Consider the following 15424-nt stretch of genomic DNA (forward strand, 5'->3'; position numbering starts at 1 on the left):
GTCGACTCATTACACTACGACTGGTCGGGGGGATCCTTCGAACCAGAACCCCCTGCCTGGTCTGGCCGTTGGACGGCCACGGCTGCCTGATCGTCCTCCTCAGCCATGATCCGCAAAGTCTCTCGCCACCCCTCCGGGAGGTCAGAAATGTCCATATTTGGGTTCCTTAATCGGAGGGAGTAAATGGACCCGATCGCCAAGTCGGCGGCCTTTTCCTCTAGCTCCTCTGACTGATTTCGCATTTCTTCAGTCAGTGAGGCGATCCTTTCGCAACTCTTCTGGAGCTCAGCCTCAAGAGCTCGCTTCTCCTGTTCGGAGGCCTCCTTTTCCTGTCCAACTCGTTGGGCCCATACAGAGGTCACCTGGATCTCCTGGTCCTTCTCCCCGACCACTTTGGAGAGCCTGGCGGTTGTCCTTTGGAGTTCCTTCACGTCCTCCACACGTCGCTCAAGCTCCGCCCTTTGGAAGTCCACCATTCGTAAAGCAGCATCCTTTTGGCTCAAATACCTGTTCGCCGCATCGAACGCTTGTGTTCTTTCAGCTTCGGCGGACTCCAGGCTTTTCTTGAGCTTCGCGACCTCCTCTTGTAGGTCGCTGGACCCCTTCGCGGTTCCCAGCCGAGTCCTCTCCATAGACATCCTCATCGCAAGTAGAGCCTGCGAGCACGAAATGTTTAGAAATGAACCAGAACAAAATTTTAAGAACAGCTCGTTTACCTTGCTTAGATGCTGGAACGATGTGGTCATCAGATCGTCGCCCGTGTCAGCATCTCATCATAAGACTCCGATAGTCCACACTCAAGCAGAGAATAGACTATCGGCTACAAGTACTCGAGCAGGCTCCCCAACGAGTCCAGTACTGGTATGTCCTTCGCCTTGTCGGAGGTGATCGTCTCACTTACAGGTTCCTTGCCCGACCTCCTTGAGTCCCTCCGCGACCTCAAGGGCTCCTCTTCGGATTCGGTCTCAGACTCTTCGGCCTGAATCTGTTTCCTCTTCTTCGACCTTTGGGCCGGGGCCTTACGCCTTGGGCGTACCGGTGGTGCATGAGCGACCTGCTCTACCCTGGTCGCTTCATGCACAGGGGGCTGTGAAGGTGCAGCAGTTCACACCGGTTGTGCAGGAATGGGACGAGCAGCTTCGGCCGCTCTCTCCCTCCTCGATTGAAGGAAGACGAACGGTGCTCGACGGGGCTACTCGGATTCCTTCGGGGGCATAGTTTCTGCATTCAAATTCGTTAGTAAACAAAATTGCTCCGCGACCAGGACGGGAATCAACGTAACTTACCTTCCAAGGGTTCTAAAGATGCTTTGTTATTGAAAAAATCGTACTTCCGCAAGTTCGCGGTTGTTACAAGCTTCCTCGCATCTCGGCTCTCCTTGTCTAATACTCCAAAAGATACGAGCCTGTCCGGGTCATCAAGTAAGTCTTGGCTGGTCGTTCTGTTAATTGCAAAAGAATACAGGTCGTTATTATAGGGCATGCGAACAGATAATATGCCTCACGAGGAATAACCTACTTGGTGTCTGAAAGCGGCAGTGGCCGTCATAGCAGAAAAAGAAGAATTTCGTCTCATAGGCCCCCGCGTTGCTGGGATAGCTATGTATCCCCTCGGCGATGGTAGGTCACCGGGACAAGTAGTATGAATCCTTGTCCCTACTCTTTTTGAGGTAACAGGCGACGCCGAGCTCCACTGCCGTTGGCTCACCCAAGCCGCTTTCGTAGCATGCGATGTACATCGCGACGGCGATGACATACGCGTTTGGCGTGAGTTGCATCGGCGCGATCTCGAAGTGATCCAGGATCGACCTAATGAAAGGATGGAAGGGAATCGTCCCTCCACCCTTGAAGATCTCTTCGGAGATCGCGGCAAGGCCATCAGAAGGGCGCCGTGACGACCTGGTATGGTCGAGGAACACCTCCGCGCGGACGTCAAACTGCTTTTTTATCCTATTAAATTCTTCTTGGGTGAGAACTGAGAAGACATCAAGGGATGTGTCCTCGGGAACGTCCCGCAAGGACGAGCTGGCCGCTTCCTCAGGTTTGGACATTGACGGATCCATTCCAGAGTCTGCAACATCGACAGACACGGTTATTTAGGCCTTTGTGTTTTGTCCCGTGCGGCGGCAGGGGACAAATTCCTAAAACCCTAATAATAACTTGAGCCGCCACCCACGGCTCGAGTCCGGCAATAGTGGCGCGTCTCTGGTGGAACACCGAGAGACCCAACGCCGTTGCCCACCAACCAAACAAATGCAAAAAAAGAGAAGAAGAGAATCTTACCTTCTGGGATGCGTAACCGAGGCCGAAACTCGTTTTTGTTGCCTGAGAAGCGCCGATCGGAAAAGAATGATTTCTGGTTTGCAAAGGCTTGTCACTCGAAGCAAAAGGGGTTTTCGTGACCTCATCTGAAAAATGTGAGTTTTTATATGGATTGTGAATCGACGGTTACCACTTCTCGGAACCGAAACGACAGCCTCCTCTCTCTCCCCGCATTTAATGCCCCCCACGTCGCATTAAATGCCATGATAGGAGTCGTCGTTTCAAGTGTGTCGTGCAGTCAGAGTTGTCGAAACGACGCCGAGTCAGCACAGCACATTTAATGTTTTTGGCAGACACTGCAGCGCGTGCAAAGCGCCTGACAGCATGGATGCAGGTTCATTGAATCTCTCCAAGGCACGTATAAGAGCGCCTGACGGATCCAGGTCGTTAAAATGACGATTCTCAGGTCGTTTGGGCGAGAACTGTGCGAGGTCGCGTTCATCGAAGGTCATGTCCCGAGCTTCTTCTATTCAGGTCGGAACAACCAAAACCTCCAACCGCGGCATGACTTAGTTTCCAAGGTTCGACCCTCAAACCTTACAAACTATAGGGCTTCTGTTATGACTAAGAAACCAAAGGCTAACGTGGAGTTGCGTGACGAAACGTGGCCTACTCCCGTCAGAACGGTAAGCGCACGTCAGGCCTGCCAAACGCCCTGGTGCTCCCACGTGTCCGCTAACCTGCTCCAAATCGCGTGAAATCGGCTTGGAAAATGGGTAATGGGACGTAAAATCAGATTAGGTCCTGACAATCATACCAACCCAAGGATTTAGTGATGATTACGCATATTTAACTGGGTATAAGAAGAGGAAGACCCCTTCATTAAGGGGATTCGACAAATTTTTACACAAAAACTCTCTCTCTCACGCTTTTGTATCTATTTCCCAACTTTTTGTAAGTCAGTCCGCTGTTGCGACCTGACCCACACTATCAATATCAATACAACTTAGTGGACGTAGGACTTGCTACCTTAGCATCCGAACCACTTTAAAAGCTCTCATAGCATTTATTTCGCTTTCTATATTCATTATCACGTGTGCTTTGTGACCAATCAACACTACGCACGTGACAATTAGTTAGTGCCAAAATCCAGTATCAACAAAAATCATGCTTTACTCAAGAGACAAAGAACAACAGGAAAACAAAAATTGGTGGAAGGCAGCTATAACTAAATTGCAACAAAATTTAAACAACTTTTTTGAATGCAAATAAGTTATAAAGATCAGATAGCATAGAAAAATGCAATTTGGATTTTACAATGTAAGGATTCTACAAATAATTAATGCATCCATCATGTTTCTACACAATGATCATTTTGCCTTTTTTCGGAGGATTCAACTTCTCTTTGTATAGCTTCAACAACTGGGGAGCTTCATCATAAGAATTCACAAATCTTTGCAGGAAGGTGTTTTCAGGCCACTTAAGCCTACAAATCAAACTATTAGTCTTCTAAGCCTTTTGATAACGAAAACTAAATTACTGCAGCCCTAGGGATAAGCCTTTTCTCCAAGTTCAGTGTAATAAGAATTGGGTGTTCCAACCCATCTTGTTCACAAAAAAGTACATTGCTGCCATAATCTTATCCATAGATGACATCAAACACCATGGACTCTTCGTACATGCTGCTAAAAACTCCTTGTCAGACCAACCCCATGTCTTATAATCATCGAGTTTCCCTTCCCACAGAAACTTTTCTCATTATTCTTTTCGCTACAATGGCTAGAACAAACTGTATCTTCAAAGGACTGATACCCATTTCCTGGACCGACTACAGAATTTCTTTAAACACATGCGATTTCACAAAGAATAAGCGAGGCCAACGACACAAAATCATGGAAATCTTGGCCCCAGGCACACCATACTCTGGCAAAAAATTGATTCCTTTACTATAAGAGTAATGTTATTGCCACCGACGGTAGTGCACCGAATTTGTGCACCGAATAACGTAACAAAATCCTGACCGTTGATTAATATTAAATTAATTGATCAACGATCAGAATTTTGTCACATCATTCGGTGCAAAAATTCAGTGTACTACCGTTAGTGACTGTATTATTTTCCTTACTATAATCCCCTTTGTCTAACAATGTATTCTTTTTGGTTTTTATTTCTTTAATTTTTATTTTAACTATATAAATACTAATGTTTATTATCCAATTTTATATAATAAAAAATACGTGAATAATTAAAATATTATTTAATTTTGTACAATAAACTGAAAAAAAAAAAAAAAAAAAAAAAAGACGTTCTTTAAACTCAAAAACAATCAATGTTTTATTTTCTTTTTTTTCCTGGAATTGGGTTTGAATTTGATGATGCAAAATGAAGAAAGAGAAAATGCAATAATAAGTGAAGTGTAATTGTGATTTGTGAGTGATGGAAAGAGTAAACGACATGTTCCTGCCCAAAGATTAACGAAATGGTAAGTTTCTTCGTTTCATTTATTCCAAATCTCCATCTTTAAATTAATAAAAACCGTTTAGTATAACGGTTAAGGGGTATTTAGGTCTTTTTGTTTCAAAATGAGAAATCCTATCCTCTCAAAATTTTCTGCAAACCCAACTCTTCCTCTCTGCCTCCGCCTCCGCCTCCAACTCCATCACCAAGACCAATAACTTCAACCTACAACACGAATACACTTTAAAATCCCTACAAACTGCCTCAATCCACAACACAAATACACTTCAAAATCCCAAAAAACTGCATTCAGTCAACTTCTTCAATCAAATCTCAGCCGGAAAAACAAACTCTGTCGCGTGAAGGTGCGCAAGATGTGTTCGACGGCGGCTAGGCGGTGTGGTTGACTGAGGGTGCAAGAGGACGAGAGTGGCAGATGCGGGGAGAGGAGGTGCAACGGCCTTCTCCGTGCGCACAGGCGTCGCGCGAATTGTTGTTCGCTAATGGGTTTTGCGGCGGCAAAGGAAAGGTAGTGGGGCTGGTTTTGGGTGAGGTTGTTGCAGGGGAACTTCAAAAGTCGCCGGCTGGGACGGGTGTAGCGAAGGAAGTGCGACGGTGCGTCGATGAGGCGGGAGTGGCGAAGGAACTTCAAAACGGGTGTTCTTCACTTTTGGTTACTTTGATTTGATTTTTGGGGTTGTTTAGGAGTGATTTCGCTGGAGTTTTTGTTTGTAGTTTGTTTGCCTATTGATTGGAGTTGATTTGTTGAATGTTGGGAGATAAGGTTGTTGCAAAAATGGTCATTTTCCACTGATCCATTGATGCCCACCATCTGTTTGTAAAAAAAGCCGCAACCGTGGATGGGGAGATGAAGAAGAAGAATGGAGGGTAGTTTGGTAATTGTACCTCTATAATACGGAGTTCACCGACTCTGTTATTTTAAGAGTGGGATCTGAAATAAATGAACTAGGGTGGAAACTCTGTTTTTTTCGCCAATCTTTGCGCGGGAACATGTGGTTTGCTCTAATGGAAATTGGAAAGTAAACAGTGTTGAGTGATTAAAATGTGGGCCAAATAAGTCCGATAATCGTTATCTGACGGATCTGAAGATTATACACCACTTAAATTAAGATTGAGTGGATATTAATTATTATTAACTGTACGGATTAAAGGTGAGCGTTTAAGCATTCACTTTTTATTGTAGAGTTTGTGAGGTGAGCATCTAAGACCACTCAACTTTGATCGTATATTAAAGGGAGAACGACTTATACATACCCAAGATTTATCGTAACGACAAGTTGGTACCCAAAAGGTTTTGAAATGACAAATAGGTACTTTCCGTCATGTTCTGTTAGTGATTTCTGTTTATTACTGTTTATTAATAGTGAAAAGACTAAAATACCCTTAAAAGTTTGAATTTTAGTTTTTTATAAATTTAAAAATTTTAAAAAACCCCCTAAGTTTACAAATTTCACTAAATACCCCAATATATAAAAGTTTTATAAAATAACAAAAACGCCCCCACCGGCAAGTGCCAGATTCCGACCACCACCGCCGGAATCTGGCCGGAAAGTTGCGTTACGACACAGACCCGTCGGATCTGTGTCGTAACGCGTCGATCTGGCCTTTTCCGGCCAGATCCGTGGCTGATCTGGCCGGAAAAGGCCAGATCTACGGCTAGATCTGGCCGTCGACGCCGCAAAACTCCATCTACGGCGTCGACGGCCAGATCTGGCAGTAGATCTGGCCTTTTCCGGCCAGATCAGTGACGGATCTGGCCTGAAAAGGCCACATCGGCACTTTACGACACAGATCCGATGGGGATCTGTGTCGTAATGAAGTTTTCCGGCCAGATTCCGGCGATGGTGGCCGGAATCTGGCATTGGGGTGATGGGGGTGTTTTTGTCATTTAACAAACTTTTTATATACGGGGGTGTTTAATTAAATTAGCAAACCTAGGGGGTTTTTTAGAAATTTTTAAATTTATAAAAAACAAAAATTGAAACTTTGAAGGGCATTTTAGTCTTTTCACTATTAATAAACAAAAATCACTAACAGAATATGACGGAAGGTACCTATTTGTCGTTTCAAAACCTTTTAGGTACCAACTTGTCATTACAGTAAACTCTGGATATGTACAAGTCGTTCGCCCTATATTAAAAGTATCAAAACGTTCATATTCTACTTATAATTCTGATATCAATTCTCACAAATAAAAAATAATTCATGTATGATTATTTTTCGTAAACAAAATTTGCCACTAAATACAACGTGAGTTATTTCTTTTTAGTAATAATTGATATCAGATTACAGTTATATTAGTCTCAATTATATAATTAGGTTAATTATATAAATATCTTTCATTTAATATTAAAAATATATATATATATATATATAAAAACCCAACACCAAGACAGTGTCAGCATTTTGCGAACACCGCGGTATCGTTAAACGGCGTTGGGAGTGCTCTGGTCATAACGTAAATTCCATTTCTAACGCCATGTTGGAATGCTGGAATGGGTAGAAATGGGATACCTCAGTGCATTCTGTGCCAAAGAAGTATATTTACAATGGAAAACTAGCTCGCGTCGACATACGTAGTTGTGTATGGTATAGCCACACCGGTCTCCCGTGTCGCGGTATGAATGTTTTCTTGTAGTATAAGTCCACATTTTAAGTCCATAACTAAAATTTTTAATCACCCTAATGTGGATCAACGTGGTCAAAACTTGTAACCAAATAAATCATACCTTATCACTAATGTAGATTAATTATATTGATCTCACCTATCAAAGGATAAAATTAAAGTCACTATGTCATTTTCCTATGTTTTTCGAATTCGTGAGCAAGAAGCCATAGAGACTGACTTTTCACCAAATTTCCTTTGTGATTTTATCAAAAGAGGCACTGTTAATATTGCCGATTCATATAAATAGTTGGAAATATATTTAGTTTTCACTAACTCCTGTCAATTATGTAAGAGTTATGGAACTCGAATATATATCGGAGTATCCAAAACGCTTGGTGGGTCCTCAGTTTGATTTATGATGAGAGATAATTCTAAACTGTTTCCTGATTTTGTTTTCAATTTGTGGATCCAAATCTGTCATTTTCCAAGAGAAATTTTACCATAGAGATGGAGGACAAGACTTTCGAAATTCGGATGATCCAATATTCGACTTCTTTTAGTATAGCATTCTTTGCTTATCCGTCTTTTGACAACTAATAAACTGTTTGTGGAATTGACAACAGTCAGATGTTTGTTTTGGATTCTTAACATGGGGGGGAATGTTTTGGATCCGAAGTCTGCTATAATTCGGACATCCGATGAGTTCTACGCACAGTTACTATTTTTGCGTACTGTTGACGAACTAATTTGGATGATTTGAAACTGCGAGGAAATGTATTATAGTTGTTGGAGCTAGGACTTTAGAAGACTGCCTGTTAAGAATAGGTTAAAGGGGTTCCATTAAAACATAGTTAATAAGGGAATTTACAAGAGTCGGATTTACTTGAAGTTTGTTTCATGAAAGGGTGTCGAAGAGTTTTTGAGATCTTCATCAGTGACTTTGTAGCATTAAACGAAGCCTTGAAAAATAGAAATCGTGATATAAAAACACCAATACAAATAAGTTGATTTTTTCATGTTAAAAGCTCTTTGACGGATATCCAAATTCGACTCCGAAATATGATTACTATTCAACTTTTTGCTTGACTCTCCAAATAATTAATTCAATTTAATTTCACCCTTCATCTTCGGATTGGAACTCATATATTCGATTTCTCTTGCAGCCTACGCTCCATGAAAGACACAAGATAATAGCAATAAATTTAACTTCACTTACAACAAATATTACACTAATAATTCAATTACAAACTCTGATATGCCTTTATTTTACAACGACAACAACAGTGGGATGCATATCGTGAAAACAAACACAAATGAACCTGAAGATCACATCGGCGGCGAGAACAAGGAGATAACAAAGAGAACCCGTGAAACTCACTTGAGAATCAATGCAATGGGATTGTTACACTTATGATGAACGCAGTGACAGCAATGAGGACTGCAACTTTTTCCACTACTTTGGAAGCAACATCAAACTTTGGAGCAATGAATTTTGCCACAAAGAGACAAAGAAAGGTTAATAAGATCGCAAAAGAAAAAATATGGATGGAAAGAGGGAGTTCTGATTTCTTTTGCGCAAACAGAACAGCTATTTTGAGGGCTGAGTCAAAGCAATATGCCATTAAAATGTTTTGCCATTCTAGAGCCTGGGCAACACTTGAAGTAGCTGCCTGAGATCCCTCGGCGGTGACCGAAGAAGGTGGTGGCTGCGGTGGATAGATTCGAGACGACATAAAATTTGTAATGAAACGCAGAATGCCATCAGAACAAAGGCAGTAGCCATTAAGTTTAGATGAGAGCTTAGAGCGAGGCAAAAGCTATCGAGCTGTGTTCATTAATATATTCAAATCTCATGAAGGCTATAAGAGGCTTTCGAATATCCGACTCCGAATCCAAAATTGAAATTGCCACGTATTGAAAGCCCTTCAAATTCCTCTAGCCAAAATTCAAAGGAGATCCGAAATCCGAAATCCGAAGTTTGATTCTAATCAATCACATCGATCATTGATGAAGTTTTATTCTCTAATGACAACTTATAATCATTTAATTTATTTTTTTAGTTTTTTAGAGCGCGTTTGTCTGATCTTATGAAAATTAGCTTATAAGTAATAAGTGCTTATAAACTAATTTTACCTTATAAGCATTTGAAATTTTAAGCAATTACGTGTTTGGTTAAAGTACTTATAAGTAACAGATAAATAATTAACATGTTTGGTAAAATGTGGTTTATAAGTACATTTTATTATAAAATGACTAAAAAGGATACTACAATAAATAAGAGTATACTATAGAATTTTAAAATTAAACAAAGATAATGTGATAATATACTTGATCAAACTAGCTTATAAGCAGAGTGCTTATAAGATAAAAAATAAAAAAGATCTCTCTCCCAAGTTATTTTTTTGGCTTATAAGTTCAACTTATAAGCTAAAAAAAGTTATAAACAAACATGTTAGATTAATTTTAAAGTTTATAAGTTAGTTTGACCAGCTTATAAGCTTAAACAAACACCCCACTCGTAATATAGAACAAATGACTTGTACAATAAAATCTTTTAGTCTTAAAATTTGTAATAGAGTACACAAAATTTAGTGACATGAAAATTATAATAACAATATTAACTATCAAGCAAAAAAAAAAAAAAAATACATGAATTGCCACAGTGAAAATCATAGCGATGATGACTGACTGTCAATAATAGTTGGATGAGTAAAGGTAAGGTTAAAAATAATCTAAATATTTTCAAATTTAAAACACATTCTCAAAATTCTATATGTATATAAATGGACTTACGAGAAAAAGATTAAAATATTACAGACGAAAAGGACATCGAATAGTCGGATATTGAATCCTATTGAAGATAAACTGGCTTCATTCAATTTCCTCAGCTGCTTCTGGGAACTTGGCACTTGGCAGAAGAAAATGACAGTTTAGAATTATAAATAAAATGAGAACCCACCAAAGAAAGCTTTTGACGAGTCCGATATTCGATCCGAATTCGATTGTTGGCTTCCCCTGTTTCAGTTTGGAACATTATAAGTCAATAACAAAGATTGACCAATTGAAAACAAAACTTAAACAGTGTTTCCAACTATGAGCCAGAAGCTTAATGTGCTTTTTGCTTGCTTTCTCCAATTTCCTCGACAATGGTGGGTCCTAAATCGGTTATGGACATCAGTTTTTTAATTTTTTTTATTTATGTTTGATACACTTCATTCCAAACCTCCATGCATGCGAACATCCGACTTCGAATCCGAAATATAATTGTCTCTTTAGACTTTCCTTCAACTTTGATATGACCCTTTAAATTAAATAATATTAATATTACAGGAGAGCTTCTGACTTTACCACGAGGACAAGACTTTCGAATAGTCCGAACTTGGATCCGGTATAAGCTTGACAGTTTGCCTCTGTTTCAAGTCAGAGAATTGTTGACGTGTTTATTTTAAAGAATAAACAATCATCAGACGGATTCGGATCCTCAATCGGAGTTCACTAATCCAACCAGCTCTTTCTTTTCATTTCTTAACGTGCAGGGAGGAAAATGACAGGTTTGGCCCATCAATTGCAAACAATAAATAAAATATAAAAGTGTCTTTGTTCTCAGCTTGAACTGTAGACGTAAAAATCTACCTGTACAGAAGGGGGGTCTGATCCCATGAGGTTAAGGCCACTAGCGATCCGCTGCACCTGCACACGTAGAGAAACACACGCGTGAAGCGAACGGGAAACACCGGGGTGGTGTTTGCCGTAGGCACTCCGACGCTCAAGATGAAAAGTATCAAAACGTTCATATTCTACTTATAATTCTGATATCATTCTCACAATAAAAAATAATTCATGTTGATTATTTTTCGTAAACAAAATTTGCCACTAAATACAACGTGAGTTATTTCTTTTTAGTAATAATTGATATCAGATTACAGTTATATTAGTCTCAATTATATATTAGGTTAATTATTAAATATCTTTCATTTAATATTAAAAATATATATATATATATATTAAAAACCCAACACCAAACAGTGTCAGCATTTTGCGAACACCGCGGTATCGTTAAACGGCGTTGGGAGTGCTCTGGTCATACGTAAATTCATTTCTAACGCCATGTTGAATGCTGGAATGGGTAGAAATGGGATACCTCAGTGCATTCTGTGCCAAAGAAGTATATTTACAATGGAAAACTAGCTCGCGTCACATACGTAGTTGTGTATGGTATACCACACCGGTCTCCCGTGTCGCGGTATGAATGTTTTCTTGTAGTATAAGTCCACATTTTAAGTCCATAACTAAATTTTAATCACCCTAATGTGGATCCCGTGGTCAAAACTTGTAACCAAATAAATCATACCTTATCACTAATGTAGATTAATTATATTGATCTCACCTATCAAGAGATAAATAAGTCACTATGTCATTTCCTATGTTTTTCGAATTCGTGAGCAAGAAGCCATAGAGACTGACTTTTCACCAAATTTCCTTTGTGATTTTATCAAAAGAGGCACTGTTAATATTGCCGATCATATAAATATTGGAAATATATTTAGTTTTCACTAACTCCTGTCATTATGTAGAGTTATGGAACTCGAATATCGGAGTATCCAAAACGCTTGGTGGGTCCTCAGTTTGATTTATGATAGAGATAATTCTAAACTGTTTCCTGATTTTGTTTTCAATTTGTGGATCCAAATCTGTCATTTTCCAAGAGAAATTTTACCATAGAGATGGAGGACAAGACTTTCGAAATTCGGATGATCCAATATTCGACTTCTTTTAGTATAGCATTCTTTGCTTATCCGTCTTTTGACAACTAATAAACGTTTGTGGAATTGACAACAGTCAGATGTTTGTTTTGGATTCTTAACATGGGGGGGAATGTTTGGATCCGAAGTCTGCTATAATTCGGACATCCGTGAGTTCTACGCACATTTACTATTTTTGCGTACTGTTGACGAACTAATTTGGATGATTTGAAACTGCGAGGAAATGTTAATAGTTGTTGGAGCTAGGACTTTAGAAGACTCCTGTTAGAATGAGTTAAAGGGTTCCATTAAAACATAGTTAATAGGGAATTTACAGAGTCGGATTTACTTGAAGTTTGTTTCATGAAAGGTGTCGAGAGTTTTTGAGATCTTCATCAGTGACTTTGTAGCATTAAACGAAGCCTTGAAAAATAAAATCGTGATATAAAAACACCAATACAAATAGTTGATTTTTTCATGTTAAACTCTTGGACGTATCCAAATTCGACTCCAAATATGATTACTATTCAACTTTTTGCTTGACTCTCCAAATAATAATTCAATTTAATTTCACCCTCATCTTCGGTTGGAACTCATATATTCGTTTCTCTTGCAGCCTACGCTCCATGAAAGACACAAGATAATAGCAATAAATTTAACTTCACTTACAACAAATATTACACTAATTCAATTACAAACTCTGATATGCCTTTATTTTACAACGACAAACTTGTCATTACAGTAAACTTTGGGTATGTACAAGTCGTTCGCCCTATTTTTTATAACCAAATTAATAGTATCAAGAACACATCCATTAATAACTCCTTTCTAAAGATTTTGAAAAACCTATCACAGAGAGAAAACACATATCAGTGAGTGAGAAACAAACAAAATCAATCCAATGGCCTTCGAAACACCACGTATGGATGGGTTTTGTTAATTCTAAACTGGGTTTTGTACTCGACTAGAAATTAAAAGACAAAACAAGATATCCATTATCCAACTTGGACTTTGGTTTGTTTAAAATTTTTGGTGGACTTGGGAATAGTCATGGGCCTGGGATGCTAGCCTGGAGCCCTGCTCACCGAACAAACCAAACTATAGTACTATTTACCAAATGTTGCATTCTCAGTGAGATCAGGTACTCAACTTTAAAGTCCTTTATCCATTTTACATTTGATTGACTTAAAACCAAAATAAAATAAAATATACATCAGTATTGTAATAATTACCAAATGTAAGACAATTATAAGGACTAATACAGAACTAATGAAAGATAAGGGACTACTGAAATAGAAGAACAACAAAGGGGTTGAAATTTGTTATCTTCTCACTTTAGTACACAAGAATTACAAAGAAGAGGAAGGGTTTATATAGTAATTCTTGCCACCACCCAAACTAATCAAATCTTGCTATTTAGCCACTAGGTGCCACCCTTTGCCATGTGTCAAGAGGTGGCAATAATGATCAAATGTGTCAAATGGTGAGAGATCCACAATTCTTTATAGTACTCCCCTTTGGATCTCCACCAAATAAAATCCACCACTTACGGACAATTATAGTCGACATTACTTAGGGAAAACCTAATGGGACAAAAACCTTAGCAAAGAAACAAAATTACATGATGAACTGTATAATGTTGTTGGACGTGTGGAATACTGCCTCGTTAAAAACCTTGTCAGGAAAACCTAGCGGGGCCAAACCTGATCAAGGAAAAAAGAGTACAGTATACATATGTCAAGTATAATAAACCTTTCTAAAAAAAAAAAACTCCCCCTAATTGATGCTCCTCTAGTCCTCTTGACCAGTGCTCTCCCTCATAATGGTAGAATTAATTTAGTAACTTATTGAGTCACCGCATAGCAATGCCATACACTAACTTTTCAAATGTTAATGTCGGTAAGTCTTTAGTGAATAAATCTGCAAGATTATCACTGGAGCGTATTTGTTTGACATCAATCTCTCGATTTTGCTGAAGTTCGTTAGTGTAAAAGAATTTCGATGAAATATGCTTGGTTCTGTCTCCTTTGATATATCCTCCCTTGATTTGTGCAATACATGCCGCATTGTCTTCATTTATAATTGTGCGAGCATTTGAGGTACATGACAATTTGCATGAACTTTCAATATGATGGATGGCAGATCTTAACCATACGCATTCTCAGCTGGCTTCATGAAGCGTAAGAATCTCGGAGTGGTTGGAGGAAGTAGCAACCAATGTCTGTTTTGTAGAGCGCCATGATATTGCTGTACCATTATGAGTGAAAACATATCCCATCTACAAGCGAGCTTTGTGAGGATTAGAAAGGTATCTAGCATCTGTATAGTCAACTAATTTAGGATCATTAATAGATTTCCTTGGATAAAATAATCCCGAGCTTTTTGTTCCACTGAGGTAACAAAAGACATGTTTGATCCCATCCTAATGTCGACGAGTTGGTACAGAGTTTAATCTTGTCAACAGATTCACTGCAAATGCTATGTCTGGTCTCGTACATTGTGCCAAATATAATAATACACATATTGTATTTGAATACGGTACTTTAGGACCAAGTATCTTTACATCACCTTCTTTAGGATGAAATAAATCATTTTTAGGATAAAGAGACCGAACAACCATTGGGATAATCAAGGGGTGAGATTTATCCATATAAAATCGCTTAAGGATCTTTTTGGTATAATTTGATTGATGGAGCAAAATTCCATTTGAACAATGCTCGATTTGCAGGCTGAGACAATACTTTGTTTTCTTAGATCCTTTATTTCAAATTCTCTTTTTAAATACTGAACAAATTTTATGACATTTCAGAAGTCTCTATTAAGTTCATGTCATCGACATAGACAGCCACAATTGCAAATCCTGATTCTGACATTTTTATAAAGACACACGGGCATACATGATCATCAATGTATCATTCTTTCATAAGATATTCACTGAGATGATTATACCACATTCGTCCTTATTGTTTCAACCCATATAACGATCTTTGCAATTTTATTGAATACATGTTCCTTTTATGTGCTTCTAACACTTTGAATCCTTCAAGGATTTTCATATAGATATCAGTATCCAGTGTATCATACAAATACGCAGTGACAATGTCCATGAGACGCATATCAAGTTCTTCTGAGACTGATAAACTAATCAAGTATTGAAATGTGATAGCATCCATCACTGGTGAATACGTCTTATCAAAGTCAACTCCAGGTCTCTGCAAGAAACCTTGAGCCACTAGTCTGACCTTATACCTAGCAAACTCATTTTTCTCATTTCGTTTCCTTGTGAATACCCACTTATATCCCACGGGTTTTGCATTTTTAGGCGTTTGGACTAC

This window comes from Pistacia vera, unplaced genomic scaffold (genome assembly GCF_008641045.1).
Source record: "Pistacia vera cultivar Batoury unplaced genomic scaffold, PisVer_v2 Contig3, whole genome shotgun sequence".
Lineage (NCBI taxonomy): Eukaryota > Viridiplantae > Streptophyta > Magnoliopsida > Sapindales > Anacardiaceae > Pistacia > Pistacia vera.